The 10,232-nt window shown below is 49.2% G+C and overlaps 1 long non-coding RNA gene across 1 annotated transcript in view; it reads right to left on the bottom strand.

The window, feature by feature from the left end:
* Positions 1-311: 311 nt before the first annotated feature.
* LOC108534160 (uncharacterized) overlaps positions 312-10,232 on the bottom strand; it is a 10,686-nt gene continuing 765 nt past the window's right edge. The window contains exons 2-3 of the long non-coding RNA XR_001886900.1: positions 9,100-9,178; positions 312-353 (exon numbers count right to left, since the gene is read on the bottom strand). This is a non-coding gene — a long non-coding RNA (uncharacterized LOC108534160). The remainder of the gene's footprint in view (positions 354-9,099; positions 9,179-10,232) is intronic.

Below are 10,232 nucleotides of genomic sequence, written 5' to 3'. Positions count from 1 at the left end.
TATTATCCCTACATCTAACTCACACATTTATCTCTTTGGGGTTGGAGTTGTTTTCTGATAAATATTTTTCATATGGCCTGGGCCCTAACCACCAGGATCCAGTGTTCAATCAGACATAGAGTGATATCTTCTCATGCTGAAGCAGAAACTGACCATGTGGATATTTGTATTAGTCCATATTCATACTGCTATGAAGACATACCTGAGACAGGGTAATTTATAAAGGAAAGAGATTTAATGAACTCACAGTTCCACATAGCTGGGGAGGCCTCACAATCACGGTGGAAGGCGAAGGAGGATCCAAGTCACGTCTTACACGGCAGCAGGCAGAGCGCGTGTGGAGGGGAACTGCCCTTTATAAAAACATCAGATCCCGTGAGGCTTATTCACGATCACAGGAACGGGGGGGGAACCCCACCCCCAGGATTCAATGACCTCCCACCAGATCCCTCCCACAGCACATGGAGATTATAGGAGCTACAATTCAAGACGAGATTTGGGTGGGGACACAGCCAAACCCTATTAATATTCTAAGGGCTGGTTTGCCTGGTGATGGTCCTCAGAAGTGACTGAAGGATCCTCTTGTGGCTACAGCGAAAGAAGAATGGTTCCATGAAGTCATACACACAGACTCAGCACAGGGCCTGGCACACACTGGGCACCAACAAATGTGAGTCATGAAGTGATGAGGACAGCACAGCACAAAGCAGGGAGGAGGTGGGGACAGATCTGGTGCTACGGGATAGACCACGTCCCCCTCCAAATCCACATGCTGAGGCCCTGACTCCCAGCAGCTCAGAAAGTGACTGCATTTGGAGAAAAGAACTTTAACGATGTAATTAAGTTAAAATAAGGTCATTATTGTGGCCCTAACCCAACAGGACTGGTTTCCTTATGAGAAGAGGAGGTGAAGGCCAGACGTGGTGGCTCACGCTTGTAATCCCAGCACTTTGGGAGGCCAAGGCGGGTGGATCACCTGAGGTCAGGAGATCGAGACCAGCCTGGCCAATATAGCGAAACCCCGTCTCTACAAAAAATACAAAAATTAGCTGGGCGTGGCGGCACGTGCCTGTAATCCCAGCTGCTCGGGAGGCTGAGGCAGAAGAATCACTTGAACCCGGGAGGTGGAGGTAGCAGTAAGCCAAGATCGCACCACTGTACTCCAGCCCAGACGACCCAGCGAGACTGTCTCAAAAAAAAGAAGAGGAGAAGAGGACACAGATGTGCACAGAGGGACGACCCTGTGAGGACGCAGGGGGAAGACACCATCTACAGCCAAGGAGAAAAGAAACCAACTCTGCCCACATCTTGATCTAAAACTTCCAGTCTCCAGAATTGTGAGAAAATTAACTTCTGGGAGCCCCTACAGGCCTCCCGAGCCATGGAACTTTGTTGTGACAGCCGGAGCAAATACACCACGGGAATAGCCAGCGCCCCATCCTGCAAGTCTAGGAAATTAAGAATCTTCCACTCATTTAACACAATCCAAGCAGCGCTGGGCTCAGTGGTTGCTAAACTGTTTTCTGATCTTACCCTCTGGAGAGGGTACAAATGACCCCCAAAGTGGCCACAAATTCTTCCAGATCCTGTATGGTCACTCATTTGCTACCCCTCTGGTCAAGAGGTTGGAGTTTACCTCACGTGGCTTCCATGCAACTTGCTGTGGCCCCTGGGGCATCAGGAAACATGGGACCTCAGCTTCCACTGGAGCCCCGGAAAAAAGGATCCACGCTGGCCTGCTGCAGACAGACAACCCCGCCAACAGCCAGCACCAAGCACCAGCCACGCAAGAAATGTCATCCTAGGCCATCCAGCCCCAGCCAAGCTGAAGCCACGTGAGTGACCCCGGCATGACCAGCAGGAGCACTGAGGGGCTGAGCCCAGGGATGATCCATCAGGCTGAGGTGTCCCCCCGGCTAGGCCACAGCCCCCAGGTACTCAGGCAAGCACAAATCCAGTCGCTGCTGTGACTTGAGGTGGAGGAGGTTACCCCGAATAATCTGGGTGGGCCTGATCAATTCATTGAGAACAAGAAACTCCGCCTGTGGACTGCAGCGCCAGCTCCTGTCGAGTCGTCCCGGCTGCCTCTGAGGAAGGCTTGCCCTGCAGTTTGGGACTTGCCTCACCAGACCCCACCATCACATCAGCCAGTGCCTTGCAATAAATCTCTTTGAATGCTGATATTTCTATCTATTGGCTATTTCTCTGGAGCACCCTGTTCTCTAGGTTGGGCTAGGGGCTCTGCTTGTGCTTTTGTCATTCCCTTTGCTTCCCTGCGCCTGGAGCCTCTGTGCTCTGTCATCGTTGCTGGTCCAGTTCCTGCCCACCCTTCTCCTCCAGGGCATCCTACAAATGTCCTGTGCCACCGCCTCTCACAGAGCTGGCAGGAGCAGTGTGAGGATTCATGACCACGCCTCAATCCTGAATTCCCCTCACCCATTCCTCTCTGGATGCAATCTCACTTTGTCTTACTTCCCCTGCTTCAGAGGGCTGAGATTCACCATCCTGTGGTGCACATGCCCCCATGAGCAGCATTTACACAGGACAGGAGCCTCTAAAGGCAGTGACCACAGGATTCAACTTGTACTGAACCCAAAGAAATATTAATGTGAGGCCAGGCACAGTGGCTCATGCCTGTAATCCCTGCACTTTGGGAGGCCGAGGCAGGCAGATCACTTGAGGTCAGGAGTTCGAGACCAGCCTGGCCAATGTGGCGAAACTCTGCTAGTAAAAATATAAAAGTTAGCTGGGCATGGTGGCGTACGCTTGTAATCCCAGCTACTTGGGAGGCTAAGGCAGGAGAATCGCTTGAACCCAGGAGGCAGAGGTTGCAGTGAGCTGAGCTAGCACCACGCCACTCCAGCCTGGGCAACAGAGCAAGAGTCCATCACAAAAAGAAGAAAAGGAAGAGGGAAGGAGGGGGAGGGGAGGGGAGGGAGGGGAGGGGGAGGGAGGGGAGGGGAGGGGGGAGGGGGAGGGGGAGGGGAGTAGGGGGGAGAGGGAGGGGAGAGAAAGAGAGAGAAGGAATATGAATGTGAGGTTGATGGCAGGCTTTCCTACTGATGTAGCAGGGATATGGAAAGTACAAGGTTTCAGCCTCAAGGAGGAATATCCTATAAACATGCCTCAAAAGACAGTGACCATCCCTGCTAGCATCAGGAGTCCATTCTTTCCAAACATACAGAGTCCAGCGAGGACAAGCCAGGCCACAGGAGCTGAGGCTGCCAAAAACACTTCTGTGCCTTGTGAGTTAAATTAACATTATGTTGATGCACAGTGGCTCACACCTGCAACCCCAGCCCTCTGGGAGGTGAAGGCAGGAGGATCTCTTGAGCCCAGGAGTTCAAGACCAGCCTGGGCAATATAGTGAGACCCCCCAATTTCTACAAAAATAAAAATATTAGCCAGGTCTTGTGGCACACATCTAGTAATGCCAGTTACCTCAGAGACTGAGGCAAGTGGATCATATGAGCCCAGGAGGTCAAGGCTGTGGTGAGCTATGATCACGCCACTGCACTCCAACCTGCCTCCAAAAAAAAAAAAAATAAACATCATGGCTTGGTGCAGTGACTCAGGCCTGTCTGTAATCCCAGCACTTTGAGAGGCCAAGGTGGGTGGATCACCTGAACTCAGGAGTTCAGGACCAGCCTGGCCAACATGGCAAGACCCCCATCTTTACTAAAAAAATACAAAAATTAGCCAGGCGTGGTGGCGTGGGCCTGTCATTCCGGGTATTCAGGAGGCTGAGGCAGGAGAATCACTTGAACCTGGGAGATGGAGGTTGCAGCGAGCGAAGATCGTGCCACTGCACTCTAGCCTAGGCAACACAGCGTTTCTACAAAGAAACTTTTTTTTTTTTTTTTTTTTAATAAATGCTACTCACAGCAGCAGAAGCTAAACACTGGAAACAACTCACCATCTATCAGCCATGGTCTGGTAGATAATCTGTAAACTATGGAGCACCCCACCCCAGAATACCACGGAGAGGTTTAGCAAAGAAGGGTAGGCTCTCCATTGGATGGAAACTGACCTTCCGGCCATACTGCTAAGAAAAAAGGCCCAGCATGGCTGGGCGTGGTGGCTCACACCTATAATCCCAGCACTTTGGGAGGCCTGAGGTCGGGAGTTCGAGGCCAACCTGACCAATATGGAGAAACCCCATCTCTACTAAAAATACAAAAGTAACCAGATGTGGTGGCGCACTCCTGTAATCCGAGTTACTTGGGAGGTTGAGGCAGGAGAATCACTTGAACCCGGGAGGCAGAGGTTGCGATTAGCCGAGATTGCGCCATTGCACTCCAGCCTGGGCAACAAGAGCGAAAATCCTATCTCAAAAAAAAAAAAAGGCCTGGCACAGAGCAGCTTGTGGTGGCGTGCCACTGTGCCTGTGATAGAAAGAAGCAAGCCGGGCGCGGTGGCTCAAGCCTGTAATCCCAGCACTTTGGGAGGCCGAGTCGGGCGGATCACGAGGTCAGGAGATCGAGACCATCCTGGCTAACACGGTGAAACCCCGTCTCTACTAAAACTACAAAAAACTAGCCGGGCGACCTGGCGGCGCCTGTAGTCCCAGCTACCCGGGAGGCTGAGACAGGAGAATGGCGTGAACCCAGGAGGCGGAGCTTGCAGTGAGCTGAGATCCGGCCACAGCACTCCAGCCTGGGTGACAGAGCGAGACTCCGTCTCAAAAAAAAAAAAAAAAAAAAAAAAAAAAGCAAGCAGGAGGGCAGCTATGAGAAATGTCCTGAGGCCCCTTGCTAGGACAGGCGCACCTCTCTGGATGCGACCCCAGGAAGAGACGTTTGCTGCCTGCAGAGTGGGGAACTAGGTTGCTGGGGACAGGGAAGGAGGAAGACTTTTCAGTATATATCCTCCTGAACCTTTGTTTTTGTTTTGTTTATTTTCTTCTGAGACAGAGTCTCACCCTGTCGCCCAGGCTGGGGTGCAGTGGCGCGATCTTGGCTCGGTGCAACCTCTGCCTCCCGGTTCAAGCAATTCTCCGCCTCAGCCTCCCGAGTAGCTGGGATAACAGGCACCCGCCACCACACCAGCTAATTTTTTTGTATTTTTAGTAGAGATGGGGTTTCACCATGTTGGCCAGGCTGGTCTTGAACTCCTGACCTCATGATCCACCTGCCTCAGCTTCCCAAAGCGCTGGGATTATAGGCGTGGACCACCGTGCCCGGCCTTCTTAAACGTTTTTATTTCGTCACCTGGGCGTGCCCCACTCTCGTGGCTGAGCTGATAGCCACCAAGGTGGATGGTGGTGGAGGAGACGCAGCCTCACTGGTGAGGTGCCACCCTGCCCCAGTGGGAGCCCAGCCTCAGACCCTCACTCACCCAGGGAACCTGGACACGCTCTGGGCTACCCTCTTCTCACCTATAAAACAGGATTTCCCAGTCCCTTCTTCTAAACTTCCCTGACTCCAATTGCAGTTCTTCTATTCGTGAGAATTTTGCCAACAACGGTGAAAAAAGGGGTCTTTTTTTTTTTAAATAGGAATTTCTTGGACAGATCTTTACACTCTCCCACCAAAAAGCAACAGGATCTTTCTTTTTTGTGTGTGTACATTAAACAACATTTCTATGTTTGGGTTCTTTCAGACAAGAAGTAACTCAGCTGACGAAGGCGGTAAAATAGAACAAGCGTTCGATTTGCAGGGGGTCTTGCAATGCAGTTCTCCAATCTTGAAACCCATGGGTTGTCCCCAAAGGATTTATAGAGGATGTTGAGGCTACCTCCAGGAGAGAGGAACGATTAACAGACTCAGGAACTGTGCACTTGTTCTCATCACTTAGAATCCCTGAACCATTTGTTTCTAAGTAAGGGTTTCACTCCTAGATTTTAGAGCTTTGTGAGTGTATGGTATTGTTTGTTTTTTTGTTGTTGTTGTTTGTTTGTTTGAGATGGAGTCTCGCTCTGTCACCCAGGCTGGAGTGCAGTGGTGCGATCTTGGCTCACTGTAACCTCTGCCTCCCAGGCTCAAGCAATTCTCTGCTTCAGCCTCCCGAGTAGCTGGGATTACAGGTACACGCCACCAATCCCGGCTAATTTTTGTATTTTTAGTAGAGGTTGGGTTTCACCATCTTAGCCAGGCTGGTCTTGAACTCCTGACCTCATGATCCACCCGCCTCAGCCTCCCAAAGTGCTGAGATGACAGGTGTGAGCCACCGCGCCTGGCCTGTTATTTTTTAAATTGTGAAAATACTGCATTTCACCCTGGAAACTTACGCTCATAAAACTGTTTTGCACTGTAACAATTCTGCACCAGACACCAGGCAAAGGTCTTGGAAAAAGCCAAGGTGGCATGCGCACTGAACTGCTGGACCAGCTGAGCATCAGGTTGCTCAGACAACACTAGATCACTTGCAATTACTAGAGTTACGGAGAAGGGGGGACAGAGGCAACCCCATCTGCCCAGGTGTGAGTGTGAATTAGTGCAGACCCTCGGAGGGCAGTTTGGTAATAGCTAAACTAAAAAAGTAGAGCCACGTATCCTTTTTTTTTCTTTCTCCCATAGAGAAGACATACCCCTTCAATACAGCTCTGTGCATGCTACTCTGTAGATACGCTGGTACTTTGCATATGGGAAGACAAAGACGGTCACTGCTGCACTGTTTTAATAGTAAGAAACTGGAATCAGGGACCGATCTGATTGCACAATTAATAAATGACACCCTTTAAAAGAAAAGCTTCATGTAACGGAGACCTCCCGCAAGGGGACTATCATCATAAAATGAGCTCATTGTCCATTTCCCACCTCCTGTAACTGTGTTCCTTAACCACGCCCTGCCTCCAGGATCCATGGAGGGGTTGGGGGGCCTCCAGCCTGAGCCTGTCTTTAGGTGTGCTGCAATGGGCTAGGTGGCCTGGTGGGTGAGGGTGAGGGGAATCCGAGGAGCATAAGGGGTTGCTCCAGCCTTTGACCCTGGAAGGCCTCCTAAAAGCAGGCTCTCCACCACTTCCATAACAGCCTGCCCGTTTGCCCCTCCCAGGCAAACATGGGAAACAGCAGGACCAGGCTCCACAGCCCTGTTACCTGATACAGTTTGTATTCATCTGCCTCATGTGCACAGCGAGGGATTGGGCAGGCTGCCCTTTGTAAGAAGGTGTTCTAAACGCTGAGAGCCCTGGGCTGCCTCTGGGGTATCCTGGGTCAGGATCCAGGGGCGGACATTTGCATCGTGTGTCCAGGGGTCCTTAAGCAACCTGAATTCTTGAGGAATCCTGCAAGCGCCTGAACTGTGCTTATTTTTACTTGAGTTCTGATACACAAGCACGGTCTGTCTCGCATACATAATATTTATCTATTACACACAAACAAACGGCATAACATTAACACAGCTAGCCTGTACGACGTCACACCTTAGTCTTGCAAATGTGCAGAGGAGCTGGGGGCAAACTATGACATAAGATATTAAATGTGATGTAAATGTGTGATGTATTCTAAATCCTGAGTGTATCCCATGTAGACCGGCTGGTGGTGGTATCTGGTTCCTCCTTTTAGCCAATGCCACTGATGGCAGTAGGGAAACAGCACTTTTAGAAAATCTAAGAGCTTTCTGAAACTATTTGGTAAGAAGTAACTACTGTTATCTAGTTTTAGCTGCCAAATCCAGGGTCACTGGATTGATCTCAATTCCTGACTTTTCCATCAACTTCAGAGTGAGTCACTTTGCTTTGGCATCTTTAATTTTCGATCCACAAGCATAGCGTGAAAATACTTATGCTTTCTTAGTAGTATTTCAGACATGAATAAGTTAATACTTATCCTTATCACTTGCGTAGAAAGGAACTCAGAACTATACAAAGTTTGTACTCTCTGAATGTCTTCCTCTGTGCCTGGATTTTTAGTATCTTTTTTGTATGTGTTTTAAACATTCTCGTATATAATTATGCATAACTGTGAGCATAGGTAAACTATTCATATTCCAGGATTAATTTATGTAACCATATTACTTTCACTTAAAATATGTTTAAAGCAGATCCCTCTCGTTCCTGTGGACCTATACAGTGTCCAGTACAGTGACCACCAGCTACATGTGGCTATTCCCACTGAAATGAATAAAATGAAATACAATTTAAAATTCGATCCTTCAGTGGCACTAGCCACACTGCCAGTGCTCAGCAGCCACAGATGGTTAACGGCCACCACACTGGACACAGTGGACGGAGGCTCTGTCCATCCACTTCCATCACCCACACAAGTTCCACAGATGGAGCTGCTGCTACGGTCTTATACTACTGGATATCTAGTAGTGCCCACCTGATAGTACATGCTAACTATCTGTCGAATGAATAACACAATAATTAGTTTTAACTTGTCTTAATAATTCTTAAAATATGACAGTCAAAACGGAAGACGTCCGCTTGTTTTAAACAGTTGGATTAGCTGGGGTCATTCCTCCCTTCTGCCTACTCCCAGCTTTGTTTTTAGGGAATGTGCCACAGATTTTGGATCACACGCTCCCAGTATGTATCTGATTATTTCATTCTGGCCAAATCTATTATATTTGTTTCTCCAAATGAATTATCTAAATATTATTTTACCCAAACTGAGTGTTTGCAGTTGGGTAGATGATGTACATGTTAAACCTTCCAGGACGCTGATTAATTTTTCAATGTGTTAGTATCAAATTCTAGCAAATTTATTTCTTAGGCAAAGAAATCATTCCCTTTTGAAAGCCTTCTTTTATTTAAAAAGAAATCAAGCAAGTATCCCAGCATACCATGGGTCAAAGAGGAAACTGGAAACTTCCAGGACAAAATCTTAGACCCAAGATGAATTCTGCAAGGAAACGTGATGTGAAACTGATCCAGCTATTTGCAGGATTACAATAAATACACCTTTGCCCTCAACTCCACAATTTACTGCCAAGCTGCACAAGACAGGGATACAAAAGGAGCCGGGCAGAGAGGCTGTTAGCGGATCCCTTCACTCCAGAGGCCAGTTTTAACCCAACACAAGGATTCTTTACTGCCTCTGTCCCTGAGTAAACAAACACCTTCCCCCCAAGGACGTTTCCCTTTCTCCTGCCCTCTTTGCAAACAACATCTGAATTTGCACGTTCTCTCCAGGAAATCAAATGAATGTAACTTACCTAACCAAAGAAACTGAAGAACACACCATAAATGGAAAGATCGGTTCCTACACTTCAGTATTTTCTCCAGTAGGCCTTTCTGTTAAAACAAAAAAACACATTTCTCCTGCAGAACCCTTTATAAATATGGTTTTGATGATCACAATTACATTGAGACAGTCTCCTACAACAATAAACGACTTTTGGATCTGCTCAACAGAAAGAGAACTTTGCAGCTGTGTTCAAGTAAGCAACAAAAGCAGAGCGAACTTTCATGGAGTTAGATTGCATTGAGACGAATAAAGTTAAGGTTCAGGTCTCTTTCATTACGTGTTTCAGTTGTCCTGATTCAAAATCTAAATAACTTAAAGGGTGATTGTTCATGGAATTAGAATCTTAACACCGGAATAAAAGGGTAGCCTGCGGACTACGATCCCAGGGAGGACAAGGGGTCACCCCCACTTTCATAACGTGGCCTGACCCTTTTCTACCGTGGACAATTGATCCGAAGGACGCCGGCTGTCCAGCCCTGGCGGACCACTACTGACCTAGTCCTAAGTGAGGAACAGCCCTGCAAACCGCCCCCTCCCCCTCCACTTCATCAAAATCGGGGAACAAATACAGAAAAGGTGCAGCTGGCTTTCTACCTACACTTGCCCTAAAACTCGGGGACTGACTGGATCCACTTTTCATAGCTGTTTAATAAGAACTCCGGGCAGTTCGTATTACTTCTTTCTTAGAGTGCTTGGTAGTTTCAGTTAATGCATTTTCCTCTCTCGCCTTTGGGGGGGAAAAGCCTGGGCTGCCGGGGTTTGTGGGCCCCTCCCCCGGACTTCATCTTCCTTTCCTCCCCCAGCCCCCGACCCGTTTTGCTCTAGTCCAAAACAGAGCGACTCCCCCACCGCCGAGGAAAAGCCAGTTCAAGAAGCCGGGGAAGGGTGGGGCCCCGCGCGCCCCGGAGGAGCGCCCCTTGAAGGCGGGGGCAGGAAGCGGCCGCCGCGCCCCGTCCCGCTTCCCTCCCTTAGAGCCAGAACAATGGCTTTTTGCCCGGAAAACGGAGTTGGGAGCAAGGCCGGGCGCGCCCCGGGGACCACGCGGTACTCGGTGGGCGCCTCAGACCCGAAGCCCCTAGACGCCTCCTCCCCCAGCCAGGG

Source organism: Rhinopithecus bieti, unplaced genomic scaffold, assembly GCF_001698545.2.
Source record: "Rhinopithecus bieti isolate Rb0 unplaced genomic scaffold, ASM169854v2 scaffold_9899, whole genome shotgun sequence".
Taxonomy (NCBI): domain Eukaryota; kingdom Metazoa; phylum Chordata; class Mammalia; order Primates; family Cercopithecidae; genus Rhinopithecus; species Rhinopithecus bieti.
This window is presented reverse-complemented; position numbering and strand designations above follow the sequence as displayed.